The sequence below is a fragment of the Hemitrygon akajei genome, chromosome 20, assembly GCF_048418815.1.
Source record: "Hemitrygon akajei chromosome 20, sHemAka1.3, whole genome shotgun sequence".
Taxonomy (NCBI): domain Eukaryota; kingdom Metazoa; phylum Chordata; class Chondrichthyes; order Myliobatiformes; family Dasyatidae; genus Hemitrygon; species Hemitrygon akajei.
The window spans coordinates 26,983,138-26,999,375 of NC_133143.1; the positions used below are offsets into that span (position 1 = coordinate 26,983,138).

General features: G+C 41.2%; 1 protein-coding gene and 1 pseudogene across 1 annotated transcript in view; both read left to right on the top strand.

Annotated features, from left to right (window-relative positions):
- The window catches only part of LOC140714010 (copine-3-like), a 38,349-nt pseudogene extending 34,200 nt beyond the window's left edge, over positions 1-4,149 (top strand).
- The window catches only part of eepd1 (endonuclease/exonuclease/phosphatase family domain containing 1), a 140,643-nt gene that overhangs the window by 34,078 nt on the left and 90,327 nt on the right, over positions 1-16,238 (top strand). The window contains exon 2 of the mRNA XM_073024039.1: positions 6,173-6,233. The gene's annotated coding sequence lies outside the window, so the exon portion shown is untranslated. The remainder of the gene's footprint in view (positions 1-6,172; positions 6,234-16,238) is intronic.

The following is a 16,238-nucleotide window of genomic DNA, read 5'->3' on the forward strand; positions in this document are numbered from 1 at the left end:
TTGGGAATGTATCATTGAGAGGCCTGGCCAAACTTGCTGTCCTTTCTGGAAACAGAGTGGGTTAGGAGTTGAGGGATCAGGGAGTCTTGAATCTCCATGGTCTGGCAAAATTCAAAGCTGTAGCGAATGAATATTTAAACACCTGGAGAAATGCATCTTCATAGCGAAATCCCATAACTTCTGACACGGGTCATATTTTGTTTCCTCTACTGTATAATACATTTGATGGTCACCACACTACTCAAAGGACGTGTTTGTGCTGAAGAGGATACAGACACTATTCACTAGAATGTTGGCTGGCTTGAGGTATTTCCATTAGGAGAGACCGGATAGGGTGGGTTTGTTTTCCCTGGAGCTCTCTTAATCTTCCAAGGAACACAATACTAGTTTCCATCATCTCCCATTTTTATTAACCATCTTGGAGTCCTGGTAAATCAATAGGACACTCTCCAAAATCAAAGTATCATTCCTGAGAACTTCTACCTTTACTCTGAGTCTGGTTTTAACCATTGCTGCTGTATGACTTCCATCACCTTTTATATTTCAGAAAGTTTTGAATGTAACAACTAGCATTCCATTATGATTACTTTTGTACCTTTCCATTACATTTTTACGATCTGTGACCATGCATTTCCACTGGTTCTGGATGAATGACCAAATGCAATGCATCCAGGATTTCCAACAGCACGTATCTGTGTGGTAGAGAGTGAACAGTAAAGAGACTGAGGTTGAGAGGGGCCGAGTGATCCTCAAGATGGCAGATATTACAGGGAAATTCATTATACACTTCACAGAATATATGAAAGCCAATAAGACCTGGCATCTTGAACTGTTGGGATGAACAGTGGCTTTTGATGGGCCCTAGATCGTGGTCTCTTTGGGGTCTTTGCTATTGTTTGCATGCCGGGTGGTGGGGAGGAGAGGGGCGGGTGCTATGCCTGAGGCAGTTGGTGGCAGGGGGGAGGTTTGATGGTTTGCTGTTTCTGCATGAGAGGGAGGAGAGAGGCTTTGGGCTTTTCTGTCATTCATTCTTTGAGGTTTTTTTTCCTTCTGTTTCATGGATGTCTGTGGAGATTAAGAATTTCAGGTGGTGTTCTGTATACATTCTCTGACATTAAGTGGAACCATTAAGCCAGCGATGTTGAGGGGGATTTGAGTGTTTTAGTGAATGAAAGTAGAGTTGATGTGTGAGTGCAGGAAACAATTGGGAAGGTAAGTGGTGCGTTGATCTTTTTCGAGGAGAGTTGGGAGTACAACAATAAGGAATACTTGCTACTATTTTGCAGGACCTTGGTGAAGCAATGCTTAGAATAGTGGGTAGAGTTTTGGGGTCTGTGCCTGCAAAGTAATGGACTTGGCTTGGAGGGAGCGCAGGAGATGCTCGGCTGAATTATTCCTGAGATTGGGTAAATTCTGTATTCCCTCAGGAGTTTTGATGATCAAAAACTGATTTCATTGAAAGCTGTAAGCTTAAAAGAAGAATTGACAAGAATAAATGTTGAGAGGATGTTTATCTAGTTCAGGGGTTCCCAACCTTTATGCTATGGACCTCAGGTTGGGAAGTCTTGATTTAGTTGAAGAGATCAGAACTTGTGAGCCCAGTGGTAATATTATGCCCTCTTCGATTTGCTGTTTGGAAATGGGATGAAGGGAATCTCAGGAATCTGTTAAATTTTCCATTCAGAATAATTGGAGCCTACAGCTGCTGAGTCTGTTTGAGGGTAAGAGTATGATGTGTGGAGCTCCAATGTAGTTGAATGGATCAGAAAGAGAAAGTAAAAGATAGTGTGATCTTGTTGAGTGGTGGAGTAGGCTTGATCAGCCTTTTCATCAGCTCCTACTCCTGTGGTCTGGGAAGGGAAGCTGACAGCAGCCTGTGGCAAGAGGCTGTGGACTGAGTCGGGATCTTGCTGGTGCACTCACTGGTGTTTGCACTTTCCTTGATGGAGGCAGTGACACAAGTCTCTAGAGATCTGTCAACGATGCTGGTAGTTTTTTTTAGTGTAGCAGCTTTTGTTGAATGGAGATCTTTACCCTCTGTTATATCAGAGGCGCACAGGTAACATTACATGGCATATGGGTTGCATGCTTGCCTTTATTACTTGAGACACTGAGTTCAAAAATCTGGGAATTAGTTACAGCTTTATCAAACCCTTTTTAGGCCACATTTGGAGTATTCCATTTACTTCTGGTCATCCCATTCATTATAGGAATGGCCTGGAGGCTTTGGAGAGGGTGCAGAAGAAAGATGTTGCCTGGATTAGAGGGCATGTGTTATAAAGTGAGGATGGGAAAACTTAGGTTGTTTTCTCCAGAGTAGCAAAGGAAACCTGACAGAAATTTGTAAGCTTGTGAAAGGCATAGATTGAATGCCAGGCAGCTGGCATCTCTTTCCTCTGATCCACAGGATCAGAATGCCCAATAATAGAAGGCAAGCAGTTAAACTGAGAGATGGTAAGTTGAAAGGGAGGGGCAGGTAGTGTTGAGGAAACAGATGGGCTGCAGAAGGACTTGGACAGATTAGGAGAAGAGGCAAGAGAGTGGCAAATGAAATACCTTGTTGGAAAATGCATGGTCATGAACTATGGTAGTAGAAATAAATGTGCAGACCATTTTCTAAATGGGGAGGAAATCCAAAAATCTGAGATGCAAAGGGATTTGGGAGTCCTCCTGCAGAACACCCTAAAGGTTAGAAAAATGGAGGGTTTTGCACTAGGGTAATTCTAGACAGCTTCTAGAGTAGGTTACATGGTCGGCACAACATTGTGGGCTGAAGGGCCTGTAATGTGTTGTGGATTATCTGTTTCTATGTTAGCTTGCAGGTAGAGTCAGTGGTGAGGAAGGCAAATGTAATGTTAGCATTTATTTCAAGGGGTCTAGAATATAAGAACAGGGATGTGATGCTGAGGCTTTATAAGGCACTGGTGAGGCCTCACCTTGAGTATTGTGAACAGTTTTGGGCTCCTGATCTAAGAAAAGATCTGCTGGCATTGGAGAGGGTCCAGAGGAGGTTCACAAGGTTGATTCCGGGAATGAAATGGTTATCATATGACTGATGGTTGATGTTTGAGCACATAGAACAGAGGTAATCAAAAACAACATGAATCCCAGTTGGAAGGCATTCTGAATTGCTTTGCATTCCCTCTGTTAATGGCGATTTACAGATGCCAGTCAAGATGGAATGCTGTGATTATGATAATGACGGATCCCATGATTTAATCAGAGCATCCAAAACCAGTGTTGCCAAAATCCAAGAAGCATCACAGAGTGGAGCTGCGTTTGAATGCATTAGTCCAAAGAAAAACAGAAGAAAAAAACTATAAAAATTTAGAGACTGTAATTATTAAATCAGTGAGATTGTGAAAGAATATTCTTTCCTGGACTGTTATGGGTGTCTGCCAGGTGAACTCTACTGTTGGCATTGATTTTGCCAGCTCCAGTGGTGACCCTTGCTCTCCTCATTCTCTACGTTATACAAGTCCTAGTGGATATAGTGAATATCTGATAGCGATCTGCTCCATAGGAATAATTGTTCAAGACTATGACACTAACAAGATGTTCCCAGTATTAGGATTTGGTGCACAGATATTCCTGACTGGCAGGTATCATATGAATTTTCAGTTAATTTTAGCCCTGGGAACCCAGACTGTGCAGGAGTGTAAGGATTTGTGGATGCCTACCGCAGCTGTCTTCCTCAAGTCAGATTATATGGATCAACCAACTTTCTCCCCCCATTATAAACCATCTGGCAAGATTTGCAGCTGCTGCAGTACAGCAGCCAACTGCATCGCAACATTACATGTTGCTGATCATTACAGATGGAGTTGTAACAGATGTAGATGAAACAAGACATGCCGTAGTAAATGTTTCTCAGCTGCCAGCATCTATTATCATTGCTGGTGTTGGTGGAACAGATTTTTGTGCCATAGGGTTCTGAGATCACCCACCGGAGAACCAGCTGTCAGAGATATTGTCCAATTTGTACCATTTAGGAGATTCCAGAATACTGCCAAAGAAGCTCTTGCACAAAGTGTACTGGCTGACGTGCCTCGACAAGTGAGGTGTTACTTTAACATGCACAAACTCCCTCCTCCAAATAGCCCAAAGCTGGAAAGTGACCTGAAACTTGAAGACTATCTGGATTTCTAGCTGAATTATTTTTCCCCCCAAAGTTGTTCTTTTAATTTGGTCTGATAACACAAGTCACAGGTGTGTGTGTTTCTGTGCACAAGATCTATAATGAGGGCTGAATTAAGCAATGGTGTTGTTGTGTACATTGCACGGAATCGTATCGGCTATTTGGCCTCTTTTAGTCTGAACATTTGTAAGTTAAAGAAACACTCGATTGGTATTTCCACTTATGACAGCAAGAAGTAGTAGATATTATATGAAGTTAGAGGTTTTGGCTGATTGGGTTTTGCGCAAGAATACTTTGAACATTTTCAAAACTAAGATTGCCAGTTATACACTTGGGCTGTCAGTTTTGATCAGCAATATAAGCAAGTTAATGTTCTTACTGGTTCATTTCTGTGAGTAACATACCCGATTTTAAACTCTGATGATTATGTCAGCCACTTTATTTCTAGTAGGCTGTAGTGAGTTCCTTTGACAATGGTATAACAATAGACAACATTGATATAATTTAAAGAGACAGGCATTAGAGGGAAATTAAGAATAACTTTCCAAGCTGCTCAAACAATTTGATCTATAGTATAAATTACACAGGTTGACTACACCAGTGGCCTGCTGGTGCAGTCAACTTGTCACAGGAACAGCTTCCTGCAGTTGCAACCACAAACAGGCAGTTCATCGTGAAAAAGAAAAGGGAAGGAGAAAGAAAAAAAAAACATTTTTCTCTGTAAAGCTTGCTGTCTAATTGCTTTCCATTACGCAGTGGATTTCTGTTGATTTGCTCATCTGAGCATCCTCTGTGTGAATCTCCAGAACTATATACAGTATTTTGTATTTTTTTTAAAAAAGTTTTTTCGTTTTATATCACATTTTGAACCAAATATTCAGATTGAATTATGCAACAAAAATTTGCTTTTTCGACTTTGCAGATGGAAATTTTGGCTCATATTGTGCACTTGCATTCTGTTAATTTTTCACTAACGTTCAGTACAAATATCTGTATGTAACAATGAAATGCAAATGTGTGATTTTCGTGTTGTGCATTATACAGACTGAGAAAACATCAAATAGTTGGCCAAAACAGTCTAGGATTATATCAAGAAAAGAAAGTTGTTCATGAGAATCTGTAAACAATGCATGCTGTTACAAGATATTGTAATGCTGCATGCTGCTTCATTTATCTGCAATAAATGAAGCAGTGGACTCTACCTCAGTAAATATATTTAAGACAAAGTTGGATAGATTATTACATAGTAGGGGAATTAAAGATTATGGGGGAAAAGGTACATAAGTGGAGATGAGTCCATGGCCAGATCAGCCATGATCTTATTGAATGGCAGAGCAGGCTCAACAGACCAGATGGCCGACTCCTGCTCCTATTTCTTATGTTCAGGGTCAGAATTTGCTGGAATTTAGAAGGATAAAGGGGGATCTCATTGAAATCCTTTGAACGTTGAAAGGCCTAGACAGAGTAGATGTGGATAGGATGTTTCCCATGGTGGGGGACTCTCAGACCAGAGGATGAAGAAATTTCTTTAGCCAGAGGGTAGTGAACTTGTGGGGGTGTATTTAAGGCAGAGCTTGATAGGTTCTTGATTGGTTACAGGTTACAGGGAGAAGGTTGGGGTGTGGGGAAGGATCAGCCATGATTGAATGATGGAGCAGACTCAATGGGCCAAAATGGCCTAATTGTGCTCCAATGTCATGGTCTTGGAAGGAGATGTGTGGGTCAAGTTTATTTTGCATAGTGTGGGTGCTGGGAATGCTCTGAGGGTGGTCGTGGTGGAGGCAGGTATGATCAATCCACAGTACAGTGGTTTGTTTGACACTATGGCAATTTATGTATAATTACTAAAATGAAAAGCTACAATTTAAGTGGAACTCAAGTGGGGGGCAGTCAGTTGAACATGAGATTTACTGGTCAGACCTGTTAAGATTTCTGCACTGTGACTGGAAGCATAAAAGAAGCGAATCCATTCAGGCAGCACTTTATCAAGCCAGTTATTCCAATAAGATTCATGCAATTTTTGTTGTATTATAGGGGGTGAAAGAGAAGCTTGGACGTTGTTCAGGAGCAGGAACATCGCACAAGCAGCAACCAGGTGAGTAGTTCTGTGGGTTGTTGATCTGCATGCAGGATGAAACTACGTTTAGTGAAGTTGTTGCTCTGCTCTATGTTCAGTAGCAAACTCTGGTGCTCTCTGTGTGGAGTTTGCATGGTCTCCTTATGATCTAGGTGTTCCCATATCTTAAAGGATTAGGTTATTCACTAGTATAAATTAGCCCTGGGGGAGGGGAGAATCAGGATTGGTAGTTGCAGCAGTGTGTACTATCTGAAAGATACATTGCAACAATACACAAGTTCCTAAGGCAGCACCTTCCAGAGCCACGACCACTACCATCAGGAAGGACGAGAACAGCAGATATCTGGGAACACCACCACTTGGAAATCCCCCTCCAAGTCACTCACCATCCTGACTTGGAAACATATCGCCATTCCTTCATTGTCACTGGATCAAAATCGTGGAATTCTCTCCTTATCAGCACTGTGGATGTATCTACACCTCAGAGACTGCAGTGGTTCACAAAGGAAGCTCACCACCTCCTCAAGGGCAACTAGAGATGGGCAATAAGTGCTGGCTTAGCTGGCAATGCCCACATCCCGTAACTGAATAAATGTTTTAAAAAAAAGAGAAAACTTACAGTAATATAGAGAAATATGTTGGGGGTGGGGTGGGGGCTGAGATTTCTCTGGGCACTGACATAGACCTGATGAGGTGAATTGAGTCATTCCAGGGATTTGGACTTGCACGCCATCACAAGTTCAGCATATCCACAAACACTTCACAGATAATTAGTTCTGAAATTTAATGATTACTGTCGGAAACGAGTCATCAATTACTGCACAACAGTGATTGCTTCAGTGATTTTTGTTGATGAATAAACACTGGGCAGCACACCATGGAGAACTGCCTTGACCTTCAAAATGAAGCCGTGGAATCAATTACATTTATATACTGTAGGAAACTGAAGGGAGTTTTAACGCCTTGGTGTTGGGAAGAATGGAAAAGAAACAGTTTGCATATTAAAGGAGCTAGGTAACAGGGAAAGTTGAAGATCCTACTTATACGAATCGAGTCAGGTTGAGTTTATTGCCACAGGCACAAGTATACATATGCTCGGTTGTAATGAAAAGCTTGCTTCCAGCAGTGTCATAGCTGCATAGCATTGGGGAGACAACATTCAGGCGAAAAACAGAAATTGTACAAGAACTCTACCAAAAAAGCATAATTAGAACTAAAGAAATAAAGTTAATGGCATAATAACCTTAGACCTCAGATATTATTTTTTTAATTTAAAAGTCTGTCTCTGGATAAATGTGGAACTCCAAATCCCACTGTCTTCAATTGTAAAGAAAGCCCTCTATGACCGCATCAGTAAAGATGAAGTTTAATGTATCTTTGTCTATTGGTTAAAGAGACCAGACATTATTTACCATGTACACAACAAAGTCTGCAGATGCTGGAAATCCAAAGGAACACACAAAATGCTGGAGGAACTCAGCAGGCCAGGCAGTATCTGTGGAAATGAAGAAACAGTCGATGCTTTGGGCCGAGACTTTTCTTCAGAACTGAGCTATTTACCAGGCAGATAGATGTGGACAGGATGAAAAATGGGAATAATCCTTTGTTTCTGTGGTGCCCTTGCCACTCACAGGGAGAGTTGTTACGTTGTCGGCAGTGAAACATCAGACCATTCCAGACAGTACTGATAGTGGAAAATTGGTTTCATTTTTATCTTTTGCTGTAATGCGTGGCCATTCTTCTTGCTCTAAAGAAATACACCTGAACTTAGTTGGAATTGCTGAATTTTAGCCACACCTATTTGGAGATAGGGGTCCATGAATGAGTGATGACCTCATCTGTTATTGTTGACTGGTTGAATGTTGGGCAAGACCCCATGAGAATGTGAGCTGTTCTTTACAAGATGCAATGGGTATTTTCCATGTGTAGCTGGGTAAGGAAATGCTGTTAGTTTGTCTCATGGGAAAGATGGTGAGAGAAAGGTTTTTTGGTACCAGATGGAAGGCCAATGACTGAAAGTTGGAGACACATCTTCATTGCTCCTTCCTGTGCTTCTAAAATAGCTAGGTAGGCCTGTAAATCAGCCAATGGGCAACCCTGTTTACTTAAGACAGGTTGGTATTAGTCTAATTAGTGGCTTTGAATGTGCCTGCAGGTGGATGTTTATTTAAAGTTCTCTTTTTTTATGCTCCAGTGTTCATGACCTTAAGATTGGGAGGCAGAATAAGCCCTTCAGCATGTCAAATCTGCTCTGCCATTTGATCATGGCTGATTATGATCCTTCTCAATCCCATTCTCCTGCCTTCTCCCTGTAACCTTTGTTGCTCTTACTAAACAAGAACCTATCAACCTAATGATTTGGCACCACAGCCACCTGTAGCAATGAATTTCACAGTTTCACTACCCTCTGGCTAAAGAAATGCCTCCTCGTCTCTGTCCTAAAGGGACATCTTCTGTTCCGAGGCAGTGTCCTCTTATCCTGGACTCTCCTACTTTTGGAAACATCCTATTCCGGCCTTTCAATATTCAATTAGATTCAACGAGATTCCCCCGCATTCTATCATCAGAGACAACTCGTACACTAACTCTTTCATCAGTTTGTTCTCATAAATCTTCTCTGGACCTTCTCCATTGCCAGCACATACTTTCTTAGAAATGGGGCTCCATCTGCTCTCAATGACTGCCTGCCTCATAACTACTCCTGGTGTGGAACAGCGCTGCATCTAATAGAGGTGCTCCCTCACCGGTTCATCCTGCCCTTTGTCACTATTTGCACACTCTTCCTGTGAACGTGGTCTTTCCCTACCTCTTCCACTTTCCTCCCATAATGGAAAGACCCGCTGGTTGGCAGGCTAGTTGGTTTGCTGTAAACTGAGCCTAGTGAAGATGGGTTGTAGAATTGATGGAAATATGGGGAGAATATGTTAGCAGGAAAGTTAGTTTGGGAATGGGATTGCCTTGTGATCACTAAGTTGATAGGACAATTTGGCTACCTGCTATTTTATAAAGAGATTGGGAAAATATTACAGTCTTTATTCATATGGGACTGGAACGTATAAGGAGCTGGTAACATTCCTGTCCTACTTTGACGAGAACTGAGATTCTCTTTGGCACCAGCAACATACGAGGTTGATGGACCAAGAAGATGAAAGTGTCATTCTGGTCAAAATGAGCTGGTGGCATTGTCTTAATTAATCCTGTGTGTGGATTGTTCATTTACTGTCTGGTGTGTAAGGCAGGGCCTAACCACTGTGGTTCAGTACAGCAGCCAGCTTGCCACTTAACCACTTGCAACAAGTCGGGATATCTAAATGTGGTTAACTGCAGATAATTTCAAAGCATTAGAGTGGTGGCTTATGCACTTAAACATAAGACACATGTTCCGTTAAAACTGGTAGAATGAAGAGCAGAAAGCGCTTTTGATTTTTGACATTTATATTTGTATACTGAATGATAGTAGATGTTAAATGAATAAACAACGAGGTATATTTATCTATTTTGTGCAAGGATTTTATTCCCACTATTGTGTACAGCTAGAACTTCATTGCCTCACCGGTTTAACTTGTCAGGAAGTTTCAGACGATATTGGGCCAAGATGACGTGTTTCAAAACTTTACTCTCACATGCATTTTGAGTCTGTGGCAGCTATAGAGTAGAGCAACTGGAAGTCACCAACTTTGCTAGAATTTTTCTTCTGTAATTTATAAAGTGAAGAAATGCATGATGTTTGGCTACATTTATGGAAAATCATTATATCGTGTATCAATGACACAAAATACCACTTGCTAAAGATCACCGAGTAAGAATAAGACAACGGTAATGGACGATTTCTTGTGATTAGACCATGTAAACACCATTTATATTTTAATTCCACGTCCCATTCCCATTCTGATATGTCTATCCGTGGCCTCTACTGTCAAGATGAATCCACACTCAGGTTGGAGGAATAACACCTTATATACTGGCTGGGTAGCCTCCAACCTGATGGCATGAACATTGACTTCTCTAACTTCCGTTAATGCCCCTCCTCCCCTTCTTACCCCATCCCTGACATATTTAGTTGTTTGTTTTTTTTCTCTCTCTCTGCCCATCACCCTGCCTGTTCTCCATCTCCCTCTGGTGCCCCCCCCCCCATTCTTTCTCCCGAGGCCTCCCGTCCCATGATCCTTTCCCTTCTCCAGCTCTGTATCACTTTCGCCAATCACCTTTCCAGCTCTTAGCTTCATCCCACCCCCTCTGGTCTTCTCCTATCATTTTGCATTTCCCCCTCCCCCCACTACTTTCAAATCTCTTACTATCTTTCCTTTCAGTTAGTCCCGATGAAGGGTCTCGGCCCGAAACGTCGACAGTGCTTCTCCCTATAGATGCTTTCTGGCCTGCTGTGTCCCACCAGCATTTTGTGTGTGTTATTTATATTTTACTCAGCAAGGCTTGGAGAAGAACTATTTGTATTGTGTATTGTAAGGGAATGTCCATTTTGTATTTTCTAATACTTGTGTAGCAGAGGTGAACTCGAGGCTAATTAAAGGTCATCATTCCAAATGCATACAGGCAAGTGGAGTTAGAGGAACAGTGGTCAAACAAGTTTTTCTTTGAGATGGGCAGCTGAAATCCAGCTGAGGAGTGTTGGCTTTCGAGTAGGTCAAGGAGTGTGTTATGTTTTAACCTAAACACCTGAGAAAGTTAAAAGCCTGTGAGTGTACAAGGTAGGAATTTGTAATGGCTAGTTCAAATGATCTGTGCAGGGAATGGGATCTGGCAGAGCCCAGTAGTGCTGTGCTCGGTATATAATTAATACAGCACCTATAGCCTAGTAGAACAGCTGGACAGTTTGGGACTGATGTCCAGTGTGCAGTCAGGGAGGCATAAGTTTTTGTTTTGCACTTTTAATGTAGCAAATTATACCAAAGCACTTTATTTGAGTATTAATAAACAAATAGACTTAAGTCATTTGGATGTATTTGGTCAGCAGATTGGTTTTTAAAACTGTTTTAAAGTTTTGGAAGGAGTTTTTATTGTAAGCACTTTGGTAGCTCAAGGTGAAATAGAAATAGTGGATTGATTAAACTCTGATCTGTGAAATTAGAAATGGAAAAGTGCAAATATATAATGGGGAGCATTACAGAGGGAGGAAGGGATAGGCCTGTGGAGGGGTTTGGAAATGAGGGAAGAGATTATTGCAATGATTAACTGAAAGCACCAGTTTAGGGGTCAGCAACAAAGTGGAGAATCCATGAATGGAATGGTGTGAATTAGTTTTGCATGGAATAAAGTTTCAAGTTTAGAGAGTTGATCAAAGAATTCATTTTTGAAGCACAATGAAACAGCAAAATCACAGAAGTAATGAAGGCATGGATGAGAGTTTTGGTGCTCAAACTGAGACAGGATGCATGTTGGGTGATGATTAGGATGTGGCTATAATCTTTTGTGCAGTGATTAGGAAATGTGATGTAAGAGTCACCTTGTGATCAAGTTTAGCGCAAAGATCACAATCAACTTGTATTTTTAAAAATGTTTCTCAGGGAAAGATGGAATCAGTGGTCATGCAGCTGAGTTTTGGGATGGGGGGGGGCAAAGAAATGGCTTTGTTTTCCTAAAACTCATTTGGAGAAAACTGACTTGTGCAGTGTGCTACCTTGACTGAACTGGGAATTGTCTGCTGTGTTTTCAGATGAGGCTTCCAAGTAGGTGCTCTGCTGGCAGGCGATCTAAAATTGGACGGCCAAGAGCAAATCCTTGAGCACAAAAGAGGCAACAGTGCTGCTGTAGTAAGCAAGCTGCTGGTTGGGATCTTTGGCTACAACTGGATGCACTTGGATGTCAACAGTTTTGGGCCCCTTATCTCAGAAAGTATTGTCATTGGAGAGAGTCCAGAGGAGGTTCATGAGCATGATTCCGGGAGTGAAGGGGGTTAATGTATGAGGAGTGTTTGGCAGCTTTGGGCCTGTACTCACTGGAATTTAGAAGAATGCACAGGGATCTCATTGAAACATGCTGATTGTTGAAAGGACGAGATAAGGTAGATGTGGAGAGGATGTTCCCTCTGGTGGGGGTATCCAGAACTAGAGGGCACAGCTTCAAAACTGAGGGGTGACCTTTTAGTACAGAAGTAAGGAGGATTTTTTTTAGCCAAAGATTCCAAGTCCATGGGTATATTTAAAGCAGAAGTTGATAGATTCCTGATTGGTCGGGGCATCAAGGGAAATGGTGATGTGGCAGTTGTATGGGGTTGAATGGGATTCGGGATCAGCCATGATGAAATAGTGGAGCAGATTCGATGGGCTGAATGGCTAAATTCTGCTTCTATGTCTTATGGATGGAGAAGGATGGGATCCAGGATGGTGCAGTCCCATTTAGCTGAACAATGGTTAATTGTAGCAGAGTTTGCAGATGGATAAGAAGAATCAGCAGTGTTTGTTATAGAGTCAGAGGTGTATAGAACAAAAGTAGGCCCTTTAACCCATGACATCCACACCAGTCATTTTGACTATCTGCATAAATCATATATGCCTGTATAATTCTATATCTCTGTAGTTGTAGGTCAAGTTCCAAGATGTAATCAAGTAAAAGATTATTAGTGAGCTGGATAGAATCCTGTGGAAGGAGTCTAATCAAGGAGTGCACAGGAAGATTAGATGAACTTAAAAATTATAACGTTTGGAAAGGGAGTTAAGTGTATAACTTGAAAGCAAGAAGATGTTGCTTAAGTCTGTTTAGGTCAGTAAGTCAGAAGGGAATGGGAAGATAAAAATTAGTGCCTTCCAGATGTACAAGTTGCGACAGTATTCCCGAGTCTCCACCCGACATGACTGACAGCAGCAAAATCCACGCTACTGGCACAATGAAGAATGTCAGTAACATCGCCAAAGATGGAGGACCGTCACCGCTGCTCCGAATGCTAGCGGCGTAATGGGAAGCAGAGTAGAGAGAGGTACAAGTGAATGTTATCAAGATTGGACTTGAGGCTAGATAGCTTTAGGGAATGAGAAAGACTAAGAGGAAAAATGAGCATTCTTCCATTTTGAAATCCTATTTAGAGAAAAGGACAACACAACCATGAAGGAGAATTCGTAATGAGAAGTAGTTGTACATATGACATATCATTATAAGATAACCTCTATTATATCTGGTAACACGGAGAGGTTTTGCAAAATCTTCCCTCAATACTGGAACAGTTAAATTTTGTGTGGACTGGAATTTGCATACTCTGATAGACGCAGTAACAAAAAGATGATATCAGCAACAATGCAGGTCCACATTCCTTCACCTTGTGGTTGCTCATGCTGTGCTAGAGTTCATGAACAGGTATGTTGTAGAGTCATAGTCACGGTGCACAGAAAAAGGTCCTTCAGACCAACAGATTGATGCCGACCAGGAGCCCCATCTAAGCTGATCCCATTTCCCGCTAAACCAGTGGCTCCCAAAATGAGCAATATTGCCCCCTCTCCAGGGGGAGGGTGGTGGGAGTTTCTAAGGGGGTATAACAATAAAGAAGGGTGGTGAGTTGCAAGATGTGACAACCTAAGGATTACAGACTTCATTTAAGAAATGAATTGCTTATTATAAACATTTGATCCTCAGTGCCTCAATTAATTATAATGATCACGCAATTAACTTGTCTCTTGCTAGCCCACCATTCCCTTAGACTTTGCCTGAAGTGTGTTATAGTTGTTAAAAAGCAAGGTGACACTTACCATGAGAAATCTGGACTGAAGCATTCATATTATTTCCACGCCTGGCCTGCGCATCAGTAGTACAGTAATACAGTGTTAGCTAGTACAATTCCCATACTCTAATTATGCAGTGAGTCAATTCCTGAGAATTAGGGTATGGCATCAATGGGGTAAAGTTCAAAATCTGCCCTTTTGAATGATCTTGCCGGCATTTCTTTAACCCATGGTCCAACTGAGATATCGCTGCCCCATTTTGTGTACCTTCAGGCAGAGAGTCAGGTTTTGCATGAGCTGAGATAACATCACAATGTTCACCTTTATTAGATTAGATTCAACTTTATTGTCATTGTGCCGAGTACAGATACAAAGCCAATGAAATGCAGTTAGCATCTAACCAGAGGTGCAAAAGAATAGTGTTATTTACAAAATAAATGCGAATAAGAAGTAAGTGCTACAGCATAAAAACATAAAGGTACTGAGACAATACAATATGGGTGCAATACTGTCTAGCACAGTGCTTTTGAATTTGGACTTGAACAATAGGCGATTGACTGTAGTCATTAATCCATAATCAAAATAGCAGAACCAGACCTAACAAAGTATAGACAGTATAGTGTGGAGTACATGATATATGAATTCATACCAGCACCAACCAACCAACAGCATCCAATGTGTCTGCTGTGTGAAAAAGTTTTTCCAAATGAGGGAATGAAACCATTCAGGCTCCTTGAACACTTGAAAAGAATGCACTCTGATAAAGAACTTGTCTTATTTTCAGTCACTTCATGAAAACATTTCAAAACATGTTTGCCAGCACTTCACAACAAAACCGTGATGGTTTGCTTGCTTCATACATTTCACTACTCATTGCTAAATCTGGAAAGCCCCATTCAGTTGGAGAAGAGCCTGATTTTGCCAGCAGTAGGGAAGCTCTGAGTACAGTTTTAGATATGTCACCAGACCAAATAATTAAAGCAATTCTGCTCAGTGACAACTCTGTTCAAAGATGAATAGATGAAATATCTGAGAATGTGGAAGACACATTGTGCAACATACTTAGGACAACAGTATTTGCTTTGCAGTTGGATGAGTCAACTTTGCCAAGCAACGAATATTTGCTTCTTGGTTGTGTTCACTTCATAAAAAATTAAAGCATGGTTCGAGAATTATTTGCAAGGGGACTAGAAACAGATACGGGGGGGGGGGGGGGGTGTCAAAATTTTGGGTTGTTGAGAAATTTTGAAAGAAAAGGACATTCCGCTCACCGTCATTCTTGTTTGAGCAAGTGATGGGGCACCATTAATGAGGGGAAACCACCGTGGGGTTATTACTTTATTGAAAAAAGATGTATCTAACATGTTTACAATTCACAGACAACAACTTGTCACAAAAAAAAACTAAGTAATTGGATTCACAAATCATTAAGTAATGTAAATAAGCTGAAGCCTTGTGCTCTCAATTATTTTGAGAACATAGTATTGAGAATGCTGAACAGTTGGAGTACTTGCTGTTGCTACTGAATTCGGATGGCTCTCGAATCGAAACTGCCTGAGACACTTCCATGTGCTTTTTGAAACGGATTAAATTGTTTGAAGACTCGAAAGCTTCATTCAAATATCAACTCAAGAATATTAGGCATGACATTGCTTATTAGTCAGAATTATTTGCAAAGTTTAAAGAAATCTATCTTCAGTTGCAAGGAAATGATGTGAATCTTATCAAAGTCAAATCAGTTGTCTCCACATTTCTGTCCGTTAACCCTATTTAAGTGTAACATTGGCCATCACGACCTTTTCCAATTTCCAAGTCTCTCTGAGTTGGAAGAGGAAAAAAAATATATCAGATGATGATCTTCAGGTATACTAAGATCACCTGGGTGAGCTGCATAAAGACATGTCAAAGAGAGATACAGGATCTTCTCTCAATCCAGCTTCCAGACTGAGTTATGCATCCATCCCTGGACAGTTGTAATGAGGAATTAACAGGAAAGACTGATCTCGCTACAAAATGACTTTCAGCTGAAGCCGAGATTCAAGAAATCCTATCAAGACTTGTGATTGCAGAAAGAAATCTCTGAATGTTATTGTGCACTGTGGAAGAAGGTCAAGATGTCCTTTATTGCCCTTCCAACATCATATTTAGTGGAGTGCAGCTTTAGTGCAGTCACCCAACTTCTTTCAAAGCAACAAAGCAGACTGCAAATTCCTGAACCTGGGGATCTGAGTGACACACAGCCTGATGTTGAGAAGCTGATATCACTGCATCTATCTCACTGAAAGGTAAAAAGCAGTGAATAGTTGGATTAATGTATGCTCTAAAATCATTGGATGAAAATTGTCTTTACTGTAAT